Source organism: Kogia breviceps, chromosome 18 (genome assembly GCF_026419965.1).
Source record: "Kogia breviceps isolate mKogBre1 chromosome 18, mKogBre1 haplotype 1, whole genome shotgun sequence".
Lineage (NCBI taxonomy): Eukaryota > Metazoa > Chordata > Mammalia > Artiodactyla > Physeteridae > Kogia > Kogia breviceps.
The window spans coordinates 57,168,266-57,194,697 of NC_081327.1; the positions used below are offsets into that span (position 1 = coordinate 57,168,266).

At 49.6% G+C, this 26,432-nt stretch overlaps 1 protein-coding gene across 2 annotated transcripts in view; it reads left to right on the forward strand.

Annotated features, from left to right (window-relative positions):
* The window catches only part of ZNF469 (zinc finger protein 469), a 224,703-nt gene that overhangs the window by 43,279 nt on the left and 154,992 nt on the right, over positions 1–26,432 (forward strand). The gene's annotated exons all lie outside the window — the stretch shown is intronic.

The window sequence follows — 26,432 nt, forward strand, 5'->3', positions numbered from 1 at the left end:
TGCAGGTCTGTGTGGGGACCTACGTTGTCAGCCCCTCTGAGTACACACCAAGGGGCCCAGCTGCTAGCTCATGTGACAGGAGGATGGTTAGTTTTGTAAGAAGCTGCGCAGCCGCCTTCCAAAGTGGCTGCAGCGTTTGGCGTCCTGACCAGCAGTCAGTGAGGGTTCCTGTTTCCTCGCGGCCCCGCCAGCGTTTGGTGGTGTCCGTTTCTGGGTTGGGGCCGTTCTCGTAGGTGTGCAGTGGCATCTCACCGTTGCCTCGTGGTCCCCCGATGACAGAGGATGTGGGGCATCTTTGCAGATGCTCGTTTGCCGTCGGTCTGTCTTCTTTGGTGAGGGATCTGTTCAGGTCTTCGGCCCATTTTTTTTTTTTTGCTTCTGGCTTGTCGCGCGGCTTGTGGGATTTTAATTCCCCAACCAGAGATTGAACCCAGGCCCTTGGCAGTGAGAGCTTGGAGTCCTAAGCACTGGACCGCCAGGGAATTCCTTTGGCCCATTCTTTAATTGGATTGTTTTAGTTTGTTTTTAACTTCTGTTTTTTTAATTGAAGTGTAGTTGATTTACAATGTTTCAGGTTTACAGCAAGGTGATTCAGTTATATGGGTAGATGTATATGTATTCTTTTTCAGATTCTTTTCCATTATAGGTTATTACACGATGTTGAGTAGAGTTCCCTGTGCTCTACAGTAGGTCCTTGTTGGTTATCTGTTTTATATATTGTAGTGTGTCTGTTAATTCCAAACTCCTAATTTATCTCTTCCCCCGCCACCCCCGACCCTTGCTGTCCCCTTGGGTAACCACACGTTTGTTTCTGAAGCGAGTCTGTTTCTGTTTTGTAAGTAAGTTCATTTGTATCATTTTTTTTTTAGATTCCACATATAAGTGATATCATACAATATCACTTTCTCTGTCTGACTTACTTTACTTAGTATGACAACCTCTGGGTCCATCCGTGTTGCTGCAGATGACATTATTTCATTCTTCTTTATGGCTGAGTACAGGTTCTTTTCTTTTTAAAAAAATTAATTTATTTATTTATTTTTGGCTGTGTTGGGTCTTCGTTGCTGCGTGCGGGCTTTCTCTAGTTGAGGCGAGCGGGGGCCACTCTTCGTTGGGGTACGCGGGCTTCTCATTGTCGTGGTCTCTCTTGTTGCTGAGCACGGGCTCTACGCGCGTGGGCTTCAGTAGTTGTGGCACGCAGGCTCAGTAGCTGTGGCTTGCGGGCTCTAGAGCTCAGGAACAGTAGTTGTGGTGCACGGGCTCAGTTGCTCCGCGACACATGGGATCTTCCCGGACCAGGGCTTGAACCCATGTCCCCTGCATTGGCAGGTGGATTCTTAACCGCTGCGCCGCCAGGGAGGTCCCCAGGTTGTTTTCTTATTGTTGAGTTTTAAGAGTCCTTTGTCTATTGTGGATAACAGTCCTTTATCGGATGCATCGTTTCCAGATATTTCCTCCCAATCTGAGCTTGTCTTCTTCTCTTGACAGTGTCTTTCACAGAGCAGAAGTTCTTAATTTTAATGAGGTCCAGCTTATTGTTATGTCTTTCATAGATCATGCCTTTGGCATTGTATCAAGGTCATCTAGGTTTTCTCCTATGTCATCTTCTAGAAGGTGTTATTTTTGTATCTTACTTTTAGGTCTGTGATCCACTTTGAGTTAACTTTGTGAAGGGGATAAGGCGTGTGTCCAGGTTTATTCTTTTGCATGTGTACGTCCAGCCGTTTCAGCACCGTTTGTTGAAGAGACTGTCTTTGCTCCATTGCGTTGACTCTGCTCCTTAACCGAAGACCAATTGCCTGTATTTATGGGGGTCTAATGTGGGGCTTTTTACTTTGCTCCGTTGATCTATTTGTCTGTTCTTTTGCCAGGACCACACTGTCCTGATTATTGTAGCTTTAGAGTGAGTCATGAATTTGGGTAGGGTCATCTTCTTCTTCCCCTTCAATATTTTTTTTGGTCTTTATAGGTGTTTTTATTTATTTGTTTATTTTTAACATCTTTATTGGAGTATAATTGCTTTACAATGGTGTGTTAGTTTCTGCTTTATAACAAAGTGAATCAGTTATACATATACATATGTCTCCATATCCTTGCGTCTCCCTCCCTCCCACCCTCCCTGTCCCGCCCCTCTAGGTGGTCACAGAGCACCGAGCTGATCTCCCCGTGCTATGCGGCTGCTTCCCACTAGCTCTCTGTTTTTTACATTTGGTGATGTATATAAGTCCCTGCCGCTCTCTCACTTCGTCCCAGCTTACCCTTCCCCCTCCCCGTGTCCTCAAGTCCCCCTTCAATACTGAGTTGGTTATTCTGGGTCTTTTGCTTCTCCGTGTGAATTTTACAGTCAGTTTCCGATATGTACGAAATAACTTCCTAGGATTTGAATTCGAATTGCATGGAATCTGTACATCAACCTGGGAGTAACTGACATCTTGACAAAATTGACTCTTCCTGTCCATGATCATGGACTATCTCTCCACTTATTTAGTTCTTTGATTTTGTTCATCAGAGTTTTGTGGGTTTTGTCATACAGATCTTACACATATTTTGGTAGACTTTTACCTAAGTATTTCATTTCGGGGGTGCTAATGTAAACGGTATTGTGTTTTTAATTTCAAATCCCACTTGCATGTTGTGGTATATAGGAAAGTGCGTGACTCTGGCCTATTAACCTTGTATTCTACAACCTTGCTATAATTGCTTATTGGTCCCCTGCAGTGTTTATTTTTTTGTCAGTTCTTTTGGATTTTCTACATAGGCAATTACGTCATCTGTGAAGAAACACAGTTTTATTTCTTCCTTCACAATATGTATATTTTAAATTTTCTTTTCTTGTGCATTAACTAGAACTTCCAGTACAACGTAGAAAAGGAGTGGTGAGAGAGGACATCCTTGCCTCGTTCCTGACCTTAGTCAGGAAAGCTTTAAGTTTCTCACCATTAAGCTTACTGTTAGCTGTAGATTATTATTATTATTATTTTTAGTGTTAGTTTTTTTGTGTGTGTTTTTTTATACAGCAGGTTCTTATTAGTCATCAATTTTATACACATCAGTGTATACATGTCAGTCCCTATCACCCAATTCAGCACACCACCATCCCCACCCCACCGCGGCTTTCCCCGCTTGGTGTCCATATGTTTTTTTTTTTTTTTTTTTTTTTTTTTTTTGCGGTATGCGGGCCTCTCACTGCTGTGGCCTCTCCCGCCGCGGAGCACAGGCTCCGGACGCGCAGGCCCAGCGGCCACGGCCCACGGGCCCAGCCGCTCCGCGGCACGCGGGATCCTCCCGGACCAGGGCACGAACCCGCGTCTCCCGCATCGGCAGGCGGACTCCCAACCACTGCGCCACCAGGGAAGCCCTGGTGTCCATATGTTTGTTCTCTACATCTGTGTCTCAACTTCTCCCCTGCAAACAGGTTCATCTGTACCATTTTTCTAGGTTCCACATACATGCGTTAATATATATTTGTTTTTCTCTTTCTGACTTACTTCACTCTGGATGACAGTCTCTAGATCCATCCACGTCTCAACAAATGACTCAATTTCATTCCTTTTTATGGATGAGTAATATTCCATTGTATATATGTACCACATCTTTTTTATCCATTCGTCTGTCGATGGGCATTTAGGTTGCTTCCATGACCTGGCTATTGTAAATAGTGCTGCAGTGAACATTGGGGTGCATGTGTCTTTTTGAATTATGGTTTTCTCTGGGTATGTGCCAGAGGTGGGATTGCTGGATCATATGGTAATTCTATTTTTAGTTTTTTAAGGAACCTCTATACTGTTCTCCATAGTGCCTGTATCGATTTACATTCCTACCAACAGTGCAAGAGGGTTCCCTTTTCTCCACACTCTCTCCAGCATTTGCTGTTTGTAGATTTTCTGATGATGCCCATTCTAACTGGTGTGAGGTGATACCTCATTGTAGTTTTGATTTGCATTTCTCTAATGACTAGTGATGTTGAGCAGCTTTTCATGTGCTTCTTGGCCATCTGTATGTCTTCTTTGGAGAAATGTGTATTTAGGTCTTCTGCCCATTTTTGGATTGGGTTGTTTGTTTCTTTAATATTGAGCTGCATGAGCTGTTTACATATTTTGGAGATTAATCCTTTGTCCATTGATTCATTTGCAAATATTTTCTCCCATTCTGAGGGTTGTTTTTTCGTCTTGTTTATGGTTTCCTTTGTTGTGCAAAAGCTTTGAAGTTTTATTAGATCCCATTTGTTTATTTTTGTTTTTATTTCCATTACTCTAGGAGGTGGATCAAAAAAGATCTTGCTGTGATTTATGTCAAAGAGTGTTCTTCCTATGTTCTCCTCTAAGAGTTTTATAGTGTCCGGTCTTACATTTAGGTCTCAAATCCATTTTGAGTTTGTTTTTGTGTATGGTGTTAGGGAATGTTCTAATTTCATTCTTTGACATGTAGCTGTCCAGTTTTCCCAGCACCACTTACTGAAGAGGCTGTCTTTTCTCCGTTGTATATCTTTGCCTCCATTGTCATAGATTAGTTGACCATAGGTGCGTGGGTTTATCTCTGGGCTTTCTGTCTTGTTCCATTGATCTATGTTTCTGTTTTTGCGCCAGTACCATATTGTCTTGATTACTGTAGCTTTGTAAGATAGTCTGAAGTCAGGGAGTCTGATTCCTCCAGCTCCGTTTTTTTCCCTCAAGACTGCTTTGGCTATTCGGGGTCTTTTGTGTCTCCATACAAATTTTAAGATGATTTGTTCTAGTTCTGTAAAAAATGCCATTGGTAATTTGATAGGGATTGCATTGAATCTGTAGATTGCTTCGGGTAGTATAGTCATTTTCACAATATTGATTCTTCCAATCCAAGAACATGGTATATCTCTCTATCTGTTGGTATCATCTTTAATTTCTTTCATCAGTGTCTTATAGTTTTCTGCATACAGGTCTTTTGTCTCCTAGGTAGGTTTATTCCTAGGTATTTTATTCTTTTTGTTACAGTGGTACATGGGAGTGTTTCCTTAATTTCTCTTTCAGATTTTTCATCATTAGTGTATAGGAATGCAAGAGATTTCTGTGCATTAATTTTGTGTCCTGCAACTTTACCAAATTCATTGATTAGCTCTAGTAGTTTTCTGGTGGCATCTTTAGGATTCTCTATGTATAGTATCATGTCATCTGCAAACAATGACAGTTTTACCTCTTCTTTTCCTATTTGGATTCCTTTTATTTCTTTTTCTTCTCTGATTGCCATGGCTAGGACTTCCAAAACTATGTTGAATAATAGTGGTGAGAGTGGACATCCTTGTCTCATTCCTGATCTTAGAGGAAATGCTTTCAGTTTTTTACCATTGAGAATGATGTTTGCTGTAGGTTTGTCATATATGGCCTTTGTTATGTTGAGGTATGTTCCCTCTGTGCCCACTTTCTGGAGAGTTTTTATCATAAATGGGTGTTGAATTGTGTCAAAAGCTTTTTCTGCATCTATTGGGATTATCATATGGTTTTTCTCCTTCAGTTTGTTAATATGGTTTATCACATTGATTGATTTGCATATATTGAAGAATCCTTGCATCCCTGGGATAAATCCCACTTGATCATGGTGTATGATCCTTTTAATGTATTGTTGGATTCTGTTTGCTAGTATTTTGTTGAGGATTTTTGCATCTATATTCATCAGTGATATTGGTCTGTAATTTTCTTTTTTTGTAGTATCTTTGTCTGGTTTTGGTAACAGGGTGATGGTGGCCTCGTAGAATGAGTTTAGGAGTGTTCCTTCCTCTGCAATGTTTTGGAAGAGTTTGAGAAGGATCGATGTTAGCTCTTCTCTAAATGTTTGATAGAATTCACCTGTGAAGCCATCTGGTCCTGCACTTTTTGTTTGTTGGAAGATTTTTAATCACAGTTTCAATTTCATTACTTGTGATTGGTCTGTTCACATTTTCTATTTCTTCCTGGTTCAGTCTTGGAAGTTTATACTTTTCTAAGAATTTGTCCATTTCTTCCAGGTTGTCCATTTTATTGGCATAGAGTTGTTTGTAGTAGTCTCTTAGGATGCTTTGTATTTCTGCAGCGTCTGTTGTAACTTCTCCTTTTTCATTTCTAATTTTATTGATTTGAGTCCTCTCCCTCTCTTTCTTGATGAGTCTGACTAATGATTTATCAATTTTGTTTATCTTCTCAAAGAACCAGCTTTAAGTTTTACTGATCTTTGCTATTGTTTCCTTTGTTTCTATTTCATTTATTTCTGCTCTGATCTTTATGATTTCTTTCCTTCTGCTAACTTTGGGTTTTGTTCTTCTTTCTCTAGTTCCTTTAGGTGTAAGGTTAGATTGTGTACTTGAGATTTTTCTTGTTTCTTGAGGTAGGCTTGTATAGCTGTAAACTTCCCTCTTAGAACTGCTTTTGCTGCATCCCATAGGTTTTGGATCATCGTGCTTTCATTGTCATTTGTCTCTAGATATTTTTTGATTTCCTCTTTGATTTCTTCAGTGATCTCTTGGTTATTTAGTAATGTATTGTTTAGCCTCCATGTGTTTGTGTTTTTTACGTTTTTTTCCCTATAATTCATTTCTAATCTCATAACATTGTGGTCAGAAAAGATGCTTGATATGATTTCAATTTTCTTAAATTTACTGAGGCTTGATTTGTGGCCCAAGATGTGATCTAGCCTAGAGAATGTTCCGTGCGCACTTCAGAAGAAAGTGTAATCTGCTGTGTTTGGATGGAATGTCCTATAAATATCAATTAAATCTATCTGGTCTATTGTGTCATTTAAAGCTTCTGTTTCCTTATTTATTTTCATTTTGGATGATCTGTCCATTGGTGTAAGTGAGGTGTTAAAGTCCCCCACTATTATTGTGTTACTGTTGACTTTCTCTTTTATAGCTGTTAGCAGTTGCCTTATGTATTGAGGTGCTCCTATGTTGGGTGCATATATATTTATAATTGTTATATCTTCTTCTTGGATTCATCCCTTGATCATTATGTAGTGTCCTTCCTTGTCTCTTGTAACATTCTTTATTTTAAAGTCTACTTTATCTGATATGAGTATTGCTACTCCAGCTTTCCTTTGATTTCCATTTGCATGGAATATCTTTTTCCATCCCCTCACTTTCAGTCTGTATGTGTCCCTAGGTCTGAAGTGGGTTTCTTGTAGACAGCATATACATGGGTCTTGTTATTGTATCTATTCAGCAAGCCTGTGTCTTTTGGTTGGAGCATTTAATCCATTCACGTTTAAGGTAATTATCAATATATATGTTCCTATGACCATTTTCTTAATTGTTTTGGGTTTGTGTTTGTAGGTCTTTTTCTTCTCTTGTTTTTCCCACTTAGAGAAGTTCCTTTAGCATTTGTTGTAGAGCTGGTTTGGTGGTGCTAAATTCTCTTAGCTTTTGCTTGTCTTTAAAGCTTTTGATTTCTCCATCGAATCTGAATGAGATCCTTGCCGGGTAGAGTAATCTTGGTTTTAGGTTCTTCCCTTTCATCACTTTATCATGCCACTCCCTTCTGGCTTGTAGAGTTTCTGCTGAGAAATCAGTGGTTAACCTTATGGGAGTTCCCTTGGATGTTGTTTGCCGTTTTTCCCTTGCTGCTTTCAATAATTTTTCTTTGTCTTTAATTTTTGCCAATTTGATTACTGTGTGTCTTGTCATGTTTCTCCTTGGGTTTATCCTGTATGGGGCTTGCTGAGCTTCCTGGACTTGGGTGGCTATTTCCTTTCCCATGTTAGGGAAGTTTTCGACTATAATCTCTTCAAATATTTTCTCGGGTCCTTTCTCTCTCTCTTCTCCTTCTGGGACCCCTATAATGCGAATGTTGTTGCGTTTAATGTTGTCCCAGAGGTCTCTAAGGCTGTCTTCATTTCTTTTCACTCTTTTTTTCTTTTATTCTGTTCCACGGCAGTGAATTCCACCATCCTGTCTTCCAGGTCACTTATCCGTTCTTCTGCCTCAGTTATTCGGCTGTTACTTCCTTCTAGTGTAGTTTTCATTTCAGTTATTGTATTGTTCATCTCTGTTTGTTTGTTCTTTAATTCTTCTAGGTCTTTGTTAAACATTTCTTGCATCTTCTCGATCTTTGCCTCCATTCTTTTTCTGAGGTCCTGGATCATCTTCACTATCATTATTCTGAATTCTTTTTCTGGAAGTTTGCCTATCTCCACTTCATTTAGTTGTTTTTCTGGGGTTTTATCTTGTTCCTTCATCTGGTACATAGCCCTCTGCCTTTTCATCTTGTCTGTCTTTCTGTGAATGTGGTTTTTGTTCCGCAGGCTGCAGGATTGTAGTTCTTCTTGCTTCTGCTGTCTGTCCTCTGGTGGATGAGGCTATCTAAGAGGCTTGATGGGAGGGACCGGTGGTGGGTAGAGCTTACTGTTGCTCTGGTGGACAGAGCTCAGTAAAACTTTAATCCACTTGACTGTTGATGGGTGGGGCTGGGTTCCCTCCCTGTTGGTTGTTTGGCCTGAGGCGACCCAACACTGGAGCCTACCTGGGCTCTTTGGTGGGGCTAATGACAGACTCTGGGAGGGCTCACGCCGAGGAGTACTTCCCAGAACTTCTGCTGCCCGTGTCCTTGTCCCCACGGTGAGCCACAGCCACCCCCCACCTCTGCAGGAGACCCTCCAACACTAGCAGGTAGGTCTGGTTCAGTCTCCCCTGGGGTCACTTCTCCTTCCCCTGGGTCCCGATGCACACACTACTTTGTGTCTGCCCTCCAAGAGTGGAGTCTCTGTTTCCCCCAGTCCTGTTGAAGTCCTGCAGTCAATTCCCACTAGCCTTCAAAGTCTGATTCTCTAGGAATTCCTCCTCCCGTTGCTGGACCCCCAGGTTGGGAAGCCTGACGTGGGGCTCAGAACCTTCACTCCAGTGGGTGGACTCCTGTGGTATAAGTGTTCTCCAGTGTGTGAGTCACCCACCCAGCAGTTATGGGATTTGATTTTACTGTGATTGCACCCCTCCTACCGTCTCATTGTGGCTTCTCCTTTGTCTTTGGATGTGGGGTATCTTTTCTGGCGAGTTCCAGTGTCCTCCTGTCGATGATTGTCTACCAGCTGGTTGTGATTCTGGGGTTCTCGCAGGAGGGAGTGAGAGCACGTCCTTCTATTCCACCGTCTTGGTTCCTCCTCCTCTTGTATACTTTGGCTGTAGATTATTTTGATAGTGTTTATGAAGTTGAGAAAGTTTCCCTTTATTCCTGCTTTTCTGAGTGTTTCTATCATGCATGGGTGTCAGATTTTGTCTAGTGCTTTTTCTGCATCTATTTATATAATCACATGTTTTTCTTTTTTAGCCTATTGATGTGATGGATTACTTTAACTGATTTCTAATGTTGAACCAGCCTGGCACACCTGGGGTAAAGCCCACTTGGTTGTGGTGTATAATTCTTTTAATACATTGTTGGATATGCTTTGCTAATATTTTGTTGAGCCTTTTTGCATCTGTGTTCATGAGAGATATAGGTCTATAGACTTATTTTCTTACAATGTCTTTGTTTGGTTTTGGTATTGGGGTAATGCTGGCCTCATAGAATGAGTAAGAAAGTATTCCCTCTGTTTCTGTCCTCTGAAAGAAATTGTAGAGAATTGATACAATGTCTTCCTTATGTGTTTGGTAGAATTCACCAGTGAACCTATCTGGGCCAGATGCTTTCTATTTTTTTTTCTTTTTAAATTTTTGGCTGTGTTGGGTCTTTGTTGCTGCACAGGCTTTCTCTAGTTGTGGTGAGCACGGCTTCTCATTGCGATGGCTTCTCTTGTTGCAGAGCACGGGCCCTAGGCGTGAGGGCTTCAATAGTTGTGGCACCCAGGCTCGGTAGTGGTGGCTCGTGGGCTCTAGAGTGCAGGCTCAGTAGTTGTGGCACACGGGCTTAGCTGCTCCACGGTATGTGAGATCTTCCCAGACCAGGGCTTGAACCCGTGTCCCCTGAATTGGCAGGCGGATTCTTAACCACTGCAATTTTAATTTTTTTTAACACATTCTTAAGACTCAATTCTATTTATTTATTTATCTATCTATCTGGCTGCGTTGGGTCTTAGTTGTGGCACGTGGGATCTTTGTTGTGGTTCACGGGCTCCAGGGTGTGCGGGCTCGGTAGTTGTGGCACGTGGACTTAGTTGCCCCACAGCATGTGGGATCTTAGTTCCCTGACTAGGGATTGAACCTGCGTCTCCTGCATTGGAAGGCAGATTTTTAACCACTGGACCGCGAGGTCCAGATGCTTTCTATTTTTGAAGGTTATCAATTACTGATTCCGTTTCTTTAATACAATATAGGCCTGTTCAAATGGTCTGTTTCTTCTTGGGTGAGTTTTGTCAGATTGTGTCTTTCAAGAAACTGGTCCATATCATCTAGGTTATCAAAGTTACAGCACAGAGTTATTCACAGGGTTTCCTTCTTTTCCTTTAACCTCTTTATTGGGGTAGAATTGCTTTACAGTGGCGTGTTAGTTTCTGCTTCATAACAACATAGTGTTTCTTTATTATGCTTTTAGTTTCCATGGGATCTGTAGTGATTCGTGTCTGATATTGATAATTTGTGTTCTCTCTTTTTTTCTTAGTTAGCTTGACTAGAGGCTTATTAGTTTTATTGATCTTTTCAAAGAACCAGCTTTTGATTTGTTGATTTTCTCTGTTGATTTCCTGTTTTCAATTTCATTGATTTCTGCTGTAATTCTTATTATTTCTTTTCTTCTGCTTACTTTGGATTTAATTTGCTCTTCTTTTCCTAATTTCCTAAGGTGGAAACATAGATTACTGATTTTAGGCCTTTCTTCTTTACTAATGTAGGCATTCAATGCTGTAAACTTCCCTCCAAGCATTGCTTTTGCTGCATCCTACAAATTTTGTTAGGTTTGTGTTTTCATTTTTATTTAGTTCAAAACATTTAAAAATTTCTCTTGAGATTTCTTTTTTGACCCATGTGTTATAATAGGGTTTTTTTCCTTTTTTAAAATAAATTTTATTATTTATTTTACTGATTTATTTTTGGCTGTGTTGGGTCTTCATTGCTGCGTGTGGACTTTCTCTAGTTGCGGCGAGCGGGGGCTACTCTTTGTTGCAGTGCATGGGCTTCTCACTGTGGTGGCTTCTCTTGGTGCAGAGCACAGGCTCTAGGTGCAGAGCATGGCCTCTAGGTGCATGGGCTTCAGTCGTTGTGGCATGCGGGGTCAGTAGTTGTGGCTCGCAGGCTCTAGAGCACAGGCTCAGTAGTTGTGGCACATGGGCTTAGTTGCTCCACGGCATGTGGGATCTTCCCGGACCAGGGCTTGAACCTGTGTCCCCTGCATTGTCAGGGGGATTCTTAACCACTGCTGCACCAGGGAAGTCCCTTTTTTTTTTTCCTTTTGCTACTGTTGTCCCCAAATCTCAGCCCCTCCATCTCACAGCGTGTGTGTGTTTCTGTGCGCACATACACAGACACACACATGAAGAGAGAGATCTGTATGATGGCTCTGAAAGTAGCTGAGCAGGATGAGAATGGAATATCTAAAAGCCTGGGTTTCTAGACTATTCCTTTTTTTTGTTTTTTTGACCCCTTCGAAGGGGTCAAATTCTTCATTTTATAGCTGAAGACTTGTTACATATCTGCATTTTATGGGCAGGGTTGGCAAGTTGGAGTTGCTTACACAATTCTGAGTCAAAGAATACTGTCTCTTGTTCAGACAGCAAGAGCCTTTGGGGCGAGTGTGGTGAAGGGGCTGTGTTCTCCCCCAGGTGTTCATGTCTCGTGAGATCCCACATTTCTTTCCTGAGTTTTCATGTCCCCGTGCCCTCTCCGTGGAGCCCCTCTTCTTATCCCCCAGAAGAACTGCCTTCTGACCTTGCCTCCTCACATCCCACATGCACTTCTAAAAGTCTTTCCTGTTGTCAGGACTCTGGTTTATTAGGACTCTTTTTCTATTTTCACATTTACGACGGACTTTCTCTTTCTGGGGGTGCTTTTGGCTCAGCCCCCACTTGTATGTTCCATGCAGCTTTTCCAGACTCTTTCTACTCCCACCCGGCTCTCTGCAGTGGGAGCTCACGAAATAGGCCTGTTTGAAACCAGTGTTTATTTTTCTATCTACAGATAATTTAAATTTTTTTGGTATTCTTTGTCATGTAGATATGCTGAAGGTGTGAAATTTTCTGTGGTTTTGCTGTTGATCTGTGTGAATTTTAGAGACACGGAAAGATGTCGATTCACGTGCTGGTATTATCTGATTGCCAGAAAGTCCCAGGCCCTGCCATGTGTCTTTTTTATAGGAAACTGCTCACACCTTGAAGTGAGTGAGTAACCTTGAGGAAGTACTGAGGTTACCTTTGAAAGAAAAGAGCCAAGAATTGGGGCACAGGAATGAAAAACAAGGGGCATGTGTCCACTCAAAAGTAACCCATTCCGTAATGAGGCTGTGTTCCCTTAGAAAGGACTCCCTGGTCACCTGTCGACAGAGCGTGCTGGGGTTGTCTCAGTGGTTGCCCCGTCTGCACTTGGCTCCCAGCAGGGATTTCAGACAAAGGGGACACCCTCCCTGAAGCCTGGGTTCGCTTTTCACTTGGCCTTTTTAGACATTTCAATATGCATTTCTATATGAGAGGAACCAGGACCACTCTTGGGATCCTGAAAGAGGTGTGTTAACGTCCCCAACTATGGCTAGTTTTTCTACCTCTCCTTTTAGTTCTGTTGACTTTTCAACGAAGAAACACAGACTTAGGATTCTAATATTTTTCCAGTGCATTAACCATTTTATCATGAGGAAATGTCTCTCTTTGTCTCTGCTTCCTTCTTTAAAGCTTCATTTATGTAATATCAGTATAGCTATACCAGGTTTATTTTGGTTACTGTTAGAATGATTTTGAATTTTTTGAATATTTTGATTTTTCAAACTTCCTGCCTTAGGATTAGGGTGTATCTATTGTAATCAGCATGTAGGTAGACTTGGGTGTTTATATCTTTACCTGGTCTCCAATAATCTTACATTGGAATAGTCTGTTTTCATTTAATGAACTACTGAAATATGTGGATTTAAATCTACTATACTTTTTTCTATTTGGCTGATCTCTTTTGTATTCTCCCTTCTCTCATGGTTTGCCTCTTTTGGGGAATCAATTAAAAATTTTATTTTTTCACTACTTCCCTCTACTAACTTTTGCTAGTCCTTCAATGGTTACCCTAGAGATTAAAGCAGGCACATTTATTTATTACAATTGAATACAAATTATTAGCTTTCCCACTCTTTGATAATGCTAGAAACTTAGAATAACTTAACTCATTAAACCCTACTGCTTTTTGTGTTTTTGTGGTCATGCATTTTAATTCTACATCTACCTTAAACCCTACAATTCACTCCAATCATTGCTTTGTGCAGCCAGTATTCAGGAGATATTCATTTATATTTATCCATAAATTTACTCTTTCTGTTGCTTTCTGTTTCTTCCGGGAATTCCATGTTTTTCTCAGTGGTCATTTTCCTTTTGTGTAAAGAACTCTCTTCTTTTGCTTGCCTGAACATGTCTTTATTTTACTTCATTTCTGGAAGATATTTTAAGTAGGCACAGAGTTCTAAGTTGGCGGATGCTGTCTTTCTTATTTATTTATTTATTTGGTTGCGTTGGGTCTTCACTGCTGTTTGTGGGCTTTTCTAGTTGCAGTGAGCAGGGGCTACTCTTCATTGCGGTGGCTTGTCTTGTTGCGGCTCTAGGTGTGCGGGCTTCAGTAGTTGTGGCACATGAGCTCAGTAGTTGTGGCACACGGGCTCAGTAGTTGTGGCTTGTGGGCCCTAGAACGCAGATTGAGTAGTTGTGGCACATGAGCTTAGTTGCTCCACAGCATGTGGGATCTTCCCGGACCAGGGCTCGAACCCATGTCCCCTGCATTGGCAGGCGGATTCTTAGCCACTGCGCCACCAGGGAAGTCCCAACACTGTCTTCCAAAGATGTCACTTCATTGCCTCAGCACTTCCATCATTTCTCCTGAAAAGTTGGCTGTCAGTTTCACTGCTGTTCCTCTGAAGGTGATGAGTCTTTTCTCTGGCTATTGCCAAGATTTTGCCTTTGGTTTTAAGAGGTCTTAATATGATGTGCCCAGATGCAACTTTCTTTGTATTTATCGTGGTTCTGATTTTGTAGGGTTTGGACAGTTGATTCCTTTCATTATCTTTTCAAATAAGGAAAATATTTCCTTTGTCATTTGTTTTCTCTTTTCTTGAGACTCCAATTACTATGTCTTTACCTTTCAACTATATCCCACTTGTCTCCAACAATTTTCTCTATATTTTTCATTATTTTTTCTTTTGCTTCAAGTTGGCTATGTTCTATTAACTTGTCTTCCAATTTACCAATTCTGTCTTCTGCTTTGTCTAATCCGTGTTCTTCCTTTTCAGATATAGTATTTTCTCCTTCAGTTCTAGAGTGCCCTCTGGGAAATTTCTCCATCTCTCCCTTTGTTTTGTTGAACTTATTCAGCATGGTTATTTTTAAAGGCTTTGCCTAAGAAATCTGATACCTGGATCACTTCTGGGTCTGTTTCTGAGATCTGTGTTTTCTTTTGGCTTTTGGTCGTGTGGTCCTCTCTTTTGTCATGACAAGTAATTTTGATTGAGTGATAAACATTGAATAAAGCACATTGTTAGAGCCCCTTGTTCCTCTAAGAGGGTCTGCCCTTCCCTCTGCTGGAAGTTCGGTCTCCCTCTAGATGCCCCCTGGTCCTTTAGGGTTTCAGTTCAGACCCTGATGTGTTCTTTTCCCCTCCCTTTGGTGGGTCCTAAAGTCTAAACTGTGCAGTGACTCTGCTTCTCCAGGGCCTTCCATAGATCCCATTTCCACATAACCCCAGAATTCACCGTGTGACCCTGAGGGGAAACTGGCCAGGCCCTCAGGCCCCCCACATCTCCACCAAGAGCTCCGCTGACCCTCTGCCCCCTGCAGTGGCCCCCAGGTACAAAGCCACAAGATTCTCAGCCTCCTCCAAGTGCCTGCAATCCGCAGATGCCCCAGAGACAAAGGGGCTGCTGGAGTTTGCTCACCTTTCCGGCCCTGCCCTCTCCAAAGCCATCCTCCCGTTCCCAGCAGTTCCTGATGCCTTTGCGGCAGACGATTCTGTGTCTGTAGACGTTTCCAGTCGTTGTCAGCAAGAGCGACGGCATCATGCTGGCTCCTGTTGCCACGTGTAACCTGTCGGGATTCTGAAGCAGGCGGGTTCTGTGGGCTCCCTTGGGGGCTTGCAGCCCTCAGCAAGACCGGGAAGGTACCTACCACGTGGGCCAGGTGTCACACACTGCCCGCCTGTGCTGCAAAGCCCAGAGCACTGCTCATGAATAGAGAACTCCCGGGGTCTTGGCTCTGCCAAGATGCTTTGGGGGTTCCGTAATGGGCAGCAAGTGCCATGAATCCCTAACTTCTAGCTGTAAGAATGACAGGGTTGCTTTCCTGTCCCACCAAAGTGCCCTGGAGGCAAGCCAAAACCAGGTGGAAGGATTTCCTGATGGGACGGGGCGTGGGGGTGGGACGGGTGAGGACGGGTGTCCTCAGGCAGTGCCCCAGGAGCCCCAAGAGCTCCCTGATTTGTGTGTTAATCTCAATTTTGATAACAGCGGCAAAGGCATTACTGTCCTGGTCCCATTTCATAGATGAGGGAGATGAGGCGGGGAGGCTGCGGGGCCACTGTAAGGATCAGGGCTGGAACTGGAGGTGGGTCTGTTGGCTCTAGGGCCTGAGCTTTGCACCCCTGCGGTGCACAGCTCCTGGTGTGGACATGGGCCGTGAGCTCCCCGGGACCTGTCGCCCTGGGAGTCCTTCCTGCCTGCCTGCCCTCCCAGGTCGGCTCTTGCCTCCTCTGTGTCCATTTAGATCCAGCTCCGCTTGCTCCCTGGAGCTGGAAACACTGGCTTCCACGCTCTCTGCCCACGGTGCCTCGCTGACCCTCCCAGCCTGGCTGGTGCTGTGCCCTGCGTGGCCTGGTGAGGGTGTCGGTCCAGGACTCCAGACTGGCCGAGTGCCTGCTGGGCGCTGGGCGTGCGGCCCCGGGTTGCTCAGACTCCGAGCGCAGGCCCAGAGACCCCTCGTGTTCTGGGTGAGGTGGGACTCAAAGGGGAGAAGTGGGGACTTGGGGGAGGACAGGTCAGCCTCAGGAAGCCGTCTCCTTCTGGCCTTGGTTTCCTCATCCCCGAATCTGTAAAACCAGCTTCCCACGGCTGGGGGTCTCTGCGAGATGACGTGAGAGGAAATGCTTCGCCACTTGTGAAACGCTGTCTCTGGGCTGTTATCTGCTCTGGCTGCTGGGCCTCCCCTGTGGCCCAGCAAAGGCCCCTGGTCACATGGGTCACTTCCCCTCGAAGGGCTTGTAGAGCCAGGGTCCAGGGCTTCGCAGAAGAGCAGGAATGTGGCGGTCTTGGAGGGAAGGGATGCCTTCCGCATGCTCCCTCCAGACTGTGGCACAGGGGGGACCACGCCCGGCCCTCAGCCCAGGTGACGGCCACCGTCCACCCTGCTGCGTCCCAGCGTGTGCCCTGTGAGGTCCCCCAGAGCCCAGGTGGTCGTTTCCCATGGCCACAACCGGGGCCTCACCAACACACTGCTTCCTGCAACAATGGCGTCTCTGTCCATTTCTTCCTGTTACTCTGGGGGCCCCGAGAGGTCCAGTGACCATCCAGTCACACACTCCCTGATCTGCTGTCCCTGGCGGGTCCCTGGTAGGAACGATGGGGTGGTTGGCCTTTCCCCTGAGGGCATGCTCCGCGCTGGAGGACTCCGGGCTGCGTTGGCTGAGTCGGGGGTCCACAGCCACACGTGTCCTTTCTGGGGTCCTTCCCACCCCTGTCCTGCTCTGCGCCAAGTGGAAGGGATCCTCACGGCTGTGTTTCCAAGTTCCAGGCGCCATCACTGACAACAGAACAGTGATTCTGCTTTTAGGCCCACTTACGGTTTCCTCCCCGAGATCTCCGTGGGGAGAGGGCGGCAGAACTGTCTTCACACCTCCCGCTGAAACCTAGAGGAGGTCAGAAAGGTGTGGTCGGTGGTTTGCAGAGAAGAGATGGCGCGGCAGGTGGCCCGCCAGGCGGGCCCTGGATGAGAATTGGGGGTGAGTTTTGTTTTTGTTTTTTTTGGGGGGAGGGTTGAGTTTTATTTGGGAAGGTGTCCCCTGGCGGCTCTGGGAGGAGAAGGAGCCAGCAGCCTTGTGCACGACCAGGATGCAGCGGTGGGCAGCTGGGGACCCCGAGGTGGTGCAGAACGTTTGTCCTCAACTCCCGTCCATTACTGGGGGGCTGCGTCCCCGGCACCTCCTCGCGGGCACGATGCCCCGTCCTGTGGGCAGAGAGCATGCTGGGTGGTGGCCCAGGTCTGGGTGGCCTCCCTTCTTTCCCAGTGTGCACGTGAGGGTAGAGGGGAAGCTTTGCACGCGTGGCCGTTTGGGCTGTATCGGTTGTTACTGCGATGTTTAAAACACAGATTTTGAGCCCCCAAAATATCGTTGGTTGGTGGAAGAGTCACGTCAGGAGTTTGTCCACCTTCCACGTGGCCTCTGCGGCCCTTTACCAGCTCCCGGTTCCCGGGCCATCGGGGCATCCAGGCCGCTGTCGCCGCCATTTTGGAAGGAGCGCAGTGAACCCACAGCTGCCCTCGGTCCCAAGTGGGTCTCGCGTTTGTCGAGAATAAGTCCCATCCAGGTCCGTGCGTCCTCTCCTCACCGTGGCAAGAGGTGGCCCGGGGCGTGACCACACCTACCGAGGAGGCTGTCTGGTGCCTTCTCCCCAGTGGGCAGTGGGTTGGCCTCTTGCTCTCCAGGCCCTCTTGGGAATCAGGAGGGTCACTGGAGAGGGGGCGGGCCGCGTGGTTCGTGCCGCCCCCTGGGGACGCTCTCCTTGGCGGCTGCGCAGGCAAGTTGCCCAGAGCACAGCGGGCATGACCTTGAGCTCGGTCAGCGTGGTTTTCCCTGCGAGCCCTTGACCGTGTGACGTTCGGAGCTGCTCTTACCTGTGTCCAAGCCACGGTTAGGTCAGGGGCAGCCGGGAGCAGGGGCGCACGGGGCTCGGGGTCTGGCAGCAGCACAGGCCCGTGTGGCCACCTCCCGGCCAGGTGCGGGCCGGCCGGGGCCTGGCACCCCGCCTGCCGTCCTGTCCTCCTCTGCTGGACCCGAGAGCTCGCTCAGCCCCCCGAAGCCCTGCCCCTGCCGGCCCCGGAGACCGGCCAGGCCACCCACACCGCCGTGCGCCAGGTGGGCGGAGGTTGCCGCGGGCTGCAGCCTGGGCGGGCACGTCCCTCTGTCCTCGGCGGGCTAGCAGCAGCCGCCTCCCACCCTCTGTGCTCGGAGCCCGATGCTGCTGGCTTCTATCGTGTGTCTTGGGAGGAGACCCCGACCTTCTTGCTGGGGTGACCCCACCGAGGTCAGCAGTCCTTAACTCCCTCCCTCCCTGCCTGCGTCCCTGAGGATGAGGCTGGATCGGTCCGGGTCCACTGGGAGCCTGGCCTTGGGCCCTCTTCCCCGTCTGGCTCTTGGAATCTCCCTGGAATGCCTTTTGGAAAAGTGGTAACAACCACCTTGGAGGGCCCCACCGGGGTGGGAAGCGCTGGATGCCTCGTTCTGGAGGTTTCCGCAGGAGGGAAGGGCCACGCGCACAGGCGTCCAGATGTACGGCGGTTAGTCTCCCCAGCGACAGGTGACTGGAAAGTTTGGTTTTGATGAGAGAGATTGATGCAGCTCTGCAACAATTCCGCCTGGCCGGGTGTGAGGCAGGAGCCCAGCCCGGGGACTCCGACCGGCCCCCTCCTCCCGGGGGAGTGGAGGCCTGGCCAGGCCGCGGCCTGGATGTGCCCAGACGCTCAGGAGACAGACAGCTTTCGGGGGGACGGCTCGGCAGCATCAGCGGGGGGCCCGTCCCTCGACGGGGAGGCGGGACGCAGGGGCCGGCCGGGGGCCGGCGTGGGATGTGCCGCGCTGCCGTTGGCTGCGTTCGCTGGACCCCCCGCCTCGCACGTTCTCTGCCGCCGCCCCCCGGCGCCACGCGCACCCCCTGCGAGTCTGAACCTCGGTTTGGGGATTTGGCCTGTTTGTCAGTGGGTTTCCTTGTGTGGTTTCTGCAGGAACTTTGCTGTTTAAGTGCTTTTCTGAAACATGAAATTATCTTTTTCCTAGCCGAGTGAGATCACTGGCTTTGGCGGGGGCTGGTTCCTCTGGGGGGCCGTGTGCCTCTGAACCCAGAGGCGGACGCTCGGGCTCGCCGTGGAACCAAGGGCTGCCGGGGTCTCCGGGTGCCCGCGGGCGGTCAGTGGTTGAGGGGGCCTCGGCCCCCTCTGCATCGCTGTGGATTTCCAAGACGCTGATGAGTCCTGGCCCCCCGATCCCTGGGTGAGCCAAAGGATTTAAGAACCCTCCACTTTAAATATTACTCATGGGCTGGGGTTTACGTCCCACGGGACCAGCCTTCCCAAGAGCCAGGAGCGCTGTGACACGGGGCAGGCCCTACAGGTGAAAAGGGCGCAGAGGAGCCAAGCTGGGCGCGGGGCACGGCTCGGGGCGTCCGCCAGGGGTGCCGGGGGACCGGCGGCGTCAGCCTCGGACCCAGACAGCCTCCAGGGCGCCCCACCTCCCCTGTTGGGAGGAGGTTGGGTGAAGCCCTCGCCGGGTTAGTCGGCGGTTGTGTTTTTCCAAAGGGCCACAGCCCTCTCCTCGCCGGACTGTCGCTGGTGTTGATCTTTCCCGTGTCCCGAAGCCTCAGAAACCCCACTGGTCTGGAAGCAAAGCCCCGTTCTGCACACACAGGGGCCGGACCATCTGGAGGGGAGGGCAGCTTATCCCACCTGCCTCACAAGGAGGGGGTAAAACAGGGGTGCCACCCCCACTTTCCCTGCCCTCGGGCCTCCCTCCTGCGCTCCCTCCCTCCCCCTCCTTGGCACGCCCGAGCGTCCCTCTGAGAATACACCTGCCGTGCGCCCAGGACCCCAGGAGGGAAGGAGGGTCAGCCAAGGTCCCAGGTCCCGAAGGCCGAGGGCCTCGTGATGTGGGCGCGTGACAGGAGGGCCGGGCCTGGGCGGCGTGCTGCCGCCCGGTCTCGATATTCTTAGAAGTAAGGGGCCCACGTGTTCAGTCTGCACCACGGGTGACATGGCCGCCCTGTTCGCCACGTCCGAGCCCCGGAGTCCCTCTTCAGTCCCTCAGCGACGTGCCACGCCCCTCCCTGTCCATGGCGGTCGGGGTGCGAGCCCCCATTTCTGTCCTTTTTAAAACAGCCCATTTTGGTGGATTTTCTCCTATCAATACTGGCTTCGGAGCATACCTTGTGCCCCCCGTTCCCTCCTTTTCCACAGATGCCCCCGTGTGAGTTGCCACAAACCCCTCCATCACGCACGGCAGCCGGGGAGGTGTTGCCCGAAGATGCGGGCCCCTCACAGCCTCCCCCTGACCTGGACGCCTCCCCGCCCCCCCGCCCAGCCAGGCCTGGAGGTGGAGTCTGCTGGTTCTTCCAAGGACCAAATCCGTCCACCCCAGACAAGACGGCAAAGCTGACTTTGAAACCAGCCCTGTCGGATGCAACACTGTTTTCCCTTCAACTGCATCACGGTGTTTTCAGTAGCGGGAGAAAGGACGCCCAAAGGATACCCATCCCTGTCTTTAATTTCTGCCACCTGCATTCGCGTTCTGGAGGCCAGCGTTCCAGACAGCTCAATATCTATGGTGTATATGTATCAATCCCAGTCTCCCAGTTTCTCCCACCCCGCCCCTTTCCCCCTTGGTATCCATACATTTGTTCTCTACATCTGTGTCTCTATTTCTGCTTTGCAAATAAGGTCATCTTTACCATTTTTCTAGATTCCACATATATGCGTTAATAGACGTTATCTGTTTTTCTCTTTCTGACTGACTTCCTGTACGACACTCTCTAGGTCCATCCACACCTCTACAAATGACCCAATTTCGTTCCTTTTTATGGCTGAGTAATATTCTGTTGTACATATGTACCACATCTTCTTTATCCGTTCCTCTGTCGATGGGCATTTAGGTTGCTTCCATGTGCTGGCCATTATAAATAGAGCTGCAGTGAACATTGCGGTGCATGTGTCTTTTTGAATTAGAGTTTTCTCTGGGTATATGCCCGGTAGTGGGATTGCTGGGCCATATGGTACTTCTGTTTTTCATTTTTTAAGGAACCTCCATACTGTTCTCCACAGTGGCTGTATCAATTGACATTCCCACCAAGAGTGTTAGGAGGGTTGCCTTTTCTCCGCACCGTCTCCAGCATTTGATGTTTGTAGATTTTTTGATGCCATGTATAAAACAGACAACTGAGGGGAACATCCTGTGTAGTTCAGGGAGCTCTACTCATGCCCTGCGGTGACCTGAACGGGAGGGAAATCCTACAGGGAGGGGGATGTATGTGTACGTATGGCTGACTCTCTTCCTGCTGTGCAGTAGAAGAGCCGACACAACGCTGTAAAGCAACTACACTCCAATTAAAATTAATTAAAAACAAACAAACAGAAAAACCCAAACAACCAGGTATCTGAGGAGAGAAAGTTCACCGTTAGGATTTACAGGATGAGTGGGTTATGCAAACCACCATCCCTCCAATTTTGTTCTTAATTCATAGATTTTCTTCTTTAGAGCAGTTTTAGATCTCCCGGAGATTGAGCAGAAAGGACTGAAAGTTACCATGGATTCCCACTCCTTCTCCCCTATTATTAGCATCTTCTGTTAGCGTGGTGTTTTTTATAGGTATGAGCCAATGTTGATAGATTATTATTAACTACATGCCACGGTTTGCACTAGGATTCACTCTTGGTGGTGTACATTCTGTGGGTTTGGACAAATGTATAATGACACGTATTCACCGTTACGGTCTCAAGCAGAGTAGTTTCAGTGCCCTAAAAATCCTACCTGTTCGGGGCTTCCCTGGTGGTGCAGTGGTTGAGAATCCGCCTGCCGATGCAGGAGACACGGGTTCGTGCCCTGGTCCGGGAAGATCCCACATGCCGCGGAGCAACTAAGCCCGTGAGCCATGGCCGCTGGGCCTGCGCGTCCGGAGCCTGTGCTCCGCAACGGGAGAGGCCACACAGTGAGAGGCCCGCATACCGCAAAAAAAAAAAAAAAAAAAAAAAAATCCTACCTGTTCGCCCCTCCTGACCCCCGGCCACCCCTGATCCTTTTACTGTCTCATAGTTTTGCCTTTTCCAGAATGTCTTGGAGTTGGAATCATACAGTCTGCAGCCTTTTCAGATTCTACCACTGAGAAGTGTGTATTTAAGCTTCCCCTGTGTCTTTTCCCAGCTGGACAGCTCATATCTTTCTAGTGCTGAGTAATATCCCGCTCTCTGGTGTGCACAGCTTACCTACCCATTTGCCTAGGAGGGCACCTCGGTTGCTTCTTGTTTGGGGCAATTATGAACAAAGCCACCCCCCCAGTTTCCAGTTGCCATCGGGCCGCCTCCCTGTCGTCCACACCGGACTGAGTTCCCGGGGGAGGGGTCTCGGCCTATTGGCGTCCGTAGGCCCGGCAGCCCTGCTGGGCGGTGGGGCGGGCACCTGGCAGCTGCCCCATCAGTAATTATTGAGCTGGACAGTGAGGAAGTGAAGAGAGGGCAGAGTCTGACGTGAGAAGGGAGAGCGCAATCAGCCCTTGTGTCCCTGTGTGGGGATCGGAGCCACATGAGTGATGTTCGTGGGGAAAGCATGAGGCTGGACAGAAGCCCGGGAAGGCCAAGCCGGCCTCTGGCCGCTGCCCAGGCCCCTGGCAGCTCAAAACCACCCTTCTGATCTCCTGAGGTTGGAGCCTGGGGTTAGCCAATCTCTACTCAATTTAAACTCTTTAAAATGCACATATCAGAACAGTCAGGACCCAAGGGCAGCCAAGTGAACCTGATATTTTCCTATGGCTTCACTGAAGACCACTTAGATCCCAATCTTCTCCAGGAACCAGAGGGTCAGGGCCGGGGCCGGGGCGTGGACGGGACTTTAGGGCAGCCTCCACTGTTTCTGCCCCACCAGAAATGGGCTCCCAAAGCCCATTGTCCTTTGTCCAGAAAAGCCAGCTGCTCTGCTTTGTAGCAGAATCGTTGGGTAAAGACTGCATGGCCAAGGGTTCCCGTGGTTAGCCTACCACAGACCTGGGCACTGCTCCCCTCTGTGGCCCTCGCCCTCGGCCAGGCGTCAGGAGACAGGTCCAGCCCCTCTGGTGAGTCACCTCCCCTTCCTGACCTTGGCTGATTTGGGTCAAATGATGGATGAGTGACGGGTTTCCTCTTGCAAGTCAGCTGGGATCGATTGATAATGGCTGCCCAGAGCACTGGGTCCACACTCCGTGGTGGATTAGACAGGTCTGACCTGGTGCGGAAGTGGGCAGTTGGGTTGCGTTCAAGACCCTGCCATCTGGTCCTCCGCATCCTCAGAGCTTTTCTGCATGTCCTCGTGATTTTTGTTTATGTTACAATCCAGAATGGTGAGTCGGTTGAGTAGGCCAGGAAAAAATTGAGAAGTGGTTAAGTTGGTCTCATTTTTTTCCTCTTATGTGGTTAAGAAGAAGAAGAGGATTCTTTATGTTTTTAACATTGACTTGTGACACAGGTGTGCGGAGAACCATGGGATTTTTTTTGTGTATGGCTTTGCTTTCGGATGAGGCTTAGAGTGTGCTGGTGTGGTGTCTGCCCGTGAATTTCCACGTGTCCTCGATGGACCCTTCATCCCTTCAGGCTCCACGTGGCCCAGTGGCTGGTCTTAGGAGGCCCTGGTACACCAAGGGTGGGTCCGCTGGACAGGCCGGAGGAGGTGCCTGTTCTGGAGCCCACCGGCCTCTGCCCCATCCTCCCGAGCCGTCTGCTCCCCGTGCAGAGCGGAGCTGAAGGCCCGTGCCCGCTGCCGACCCTGGGCTGGTGACCCGGCTGCCCGTGAGTCTTGGCACCTGGTCGGCCCAGCCCAGCCCCATCAGTCCAGCCCTGACATTTAGAAGGGTCTTGCTTGAGGAACATTAGGGCAGATTGAAGCCGTTCCTCTCATACTTGTGTGATGAGGAGGCGTTGGGAGGGAGGGTCACAGCTGGCAGCTGGGGGCAGTGCTGGGTGTCCCGTAGCTGGTCAGCCACTCAGGGTGTGCTGTCCACTTGCCCTCAGTGTCCATTACACACCCTCTACAGACCAGGACTGAGAGGGTGGTGTGGCGATAAATGCAGCTTGGCGCTCGGGGTCCATGGGATGCAGAGGCATCAACCAGAAAGCTTAGCAAACTCTCTTCAGAGCTGGGACGGGCAACGTGGGATGGCACGGAGGGGCCTCTGCAGACTCCAGAGCCCTCAGCGGGTGGAGGCGTGAACCCTTCCTCACTGGGGAGACGGTGCGTCGTCTGGCTCCTGGCAGCTGTGAGGCTCCCTGCAGCTGGCTCCAGGCCTGTTAGAAAAAGAAGGACATTGTGGCGTGGAAAGCCCCAGAGCTCCCTGGCCTGTGGCCGCTTCCTGGTTTGCACCAGGGACCCTCAGCATGTCCGTGGCAGGGACCCTCTCCTCCCACGGCCCCGGCCTGCACCAGCCTCCTCACAGCCCTGGAACAGCTAGCTGTGCACGTACACGTCGGCACACCTCTCCCGCCAGCGCTTCCCGTGTACACGCCGCGCACGCACTCACGGGCACGTGTGCTCACACACACCTCTCACACGCTCATCTGCTCATGTCCAAGTCTGCACGCTGCACGTCAGCTCACACGCTCAGCTGCTGGATGTGTATCCACCGGGCAGTGGCAGGGGTCTAAAGCGCTTCCGCGACTTTGTGAGAAGTTTATTTATTGGGAACTGGGAGGCTCAGGAGAGCGGGCCCCAGATGTCGTGTGTCCTCGGCCTGCGGACGACTCTACTGTTAGGGGGTGGACTTGGGTTGCCTCCTCAGGGCCCAGGGGAGGGCCAGGGACACGACCCAAAAGACGGACGTGCCCGTGACAATCCCTGAGTGACACGCCAGGCACTGAGTTGCGTCCTGCACGTGCGCACAGAGCCACTGCTAGGCCAGAGCCATCTCAGAACTCCCGCCCTGCTGAAAGGACACGCACGGACACACTCACAGTCATGTAGTCACAAGGTCACGCTCAAACCGCACACAGAGTCCACGCACCAGCATGTAAGATTCAGTAGAGCTGTTGGCAAGGTGTTAGGTGAGTACGGAGTGAAAATTAAGTATATGCCTGGCAGAGCCTCTAAGGATTCAGAGGAGGGGACAGTTCACATGGGTTTTGAAGGATGAGTAGGAGTTTGCTGGGTAGAGAGCACGGGAAGGCTAGAGCAGGATGCGTGCGGGGAAGGAGAGCAGCTTGCTCCAGCTTCCGTGGGCACGGGGGTGCCTGGGGAGCTTGCTGAAATGCAAGTTCAAGGTCGCTTCCTTGGCTGGGGTGCCTGGGGTGGGGCCACAGAATCAGCATGTTTTGTGAGCACCCAGGCAGTTGTGACACAGGTGGTCCCCTGAGTGCCTGTGATACAGGCCGGCATGGCTGGGAGGGGCGAGGTGGGAGGGGAGCAGAGATGAGGCTGGAAGGCAGTGGGGGCAGGCGTGACGGGCCAGCTGCCCTGAGGTCTGCGCATACCCCACCATGGGCCTCACGAAAGACGGGCGTCACCAAGCGGGTGTGACCCACCCGGACAAGGTGGCCAGACCCCCACGGGCAGGCTGTGCCTGAGGTTCCGCGGGGAGCAGGACATCTGTCCTCAGGGGGCACACAGTCTGGGCACAGGCCCATCCCACTGTCACCCCGAGACACAGAACTCAGGGCAGAGGCAGGGCTGGCCCTGACCTCGAAGGACGGCCCCCGTGCCCACGGGCAGCCTCCTCCCCTGCCCGGGGCCACAACCAGGGCAGCTCTGCCTCGTGGGCGCTTGGCGGTATCTGGACTCATTTCTGTTGTCACCGCCTGCGGGGGCTGCTGGCGTGCGGTGGTTGGAGGCCAGGGACGCTGCTTAGCAGCCCCCAGCGGGGGACGGACGCAGTGGCGGGGGGGACGGTGAGGGGACGGCCCCGCAAAGGAGTGCGTGCCTGATGTGTTTCCTCTAGCTGCCGCAGCAAAGGACCGCGAGCCGGGGGCCCAAAACAACAGAATGGATCCCCTTGGTCTGGAGGCCGGAGTCCCGGATGGCCCTGTTGAGCAGAGGCCCTGGGGGAGGGTCCTTCCTGCCTCTTCCGGGAGGTTCTGAGGCTCAGGACTTGAGCACGTCTTCGGGGGGGACACGGTTTGGGGACACAGCCCCCAGACGTCAGTAGTGCTGAGGTTGGGAAGCCCTGTGCCGTGCGGAGAAGCCCTTCCCCCGCGCGTAGCAGCCGGCCAGCCCCCGCAGCCGCCTCCCAGGCCCCCGGAGCGCATCACCGACCCGCCAGGCCGGCTCCGTCTGGCCTCCACCGCGGCTCAGACCCGCCGCGGAGGGCCTGCCCCCACCTCATGCTGTGACTTTGGAGGGGAGGACAGTTGGTGTGCCCTTCGTGGCTGGTGCAGCCCTGGGTGGCGTTCTGGTGGGGAGGGAGGTGGGC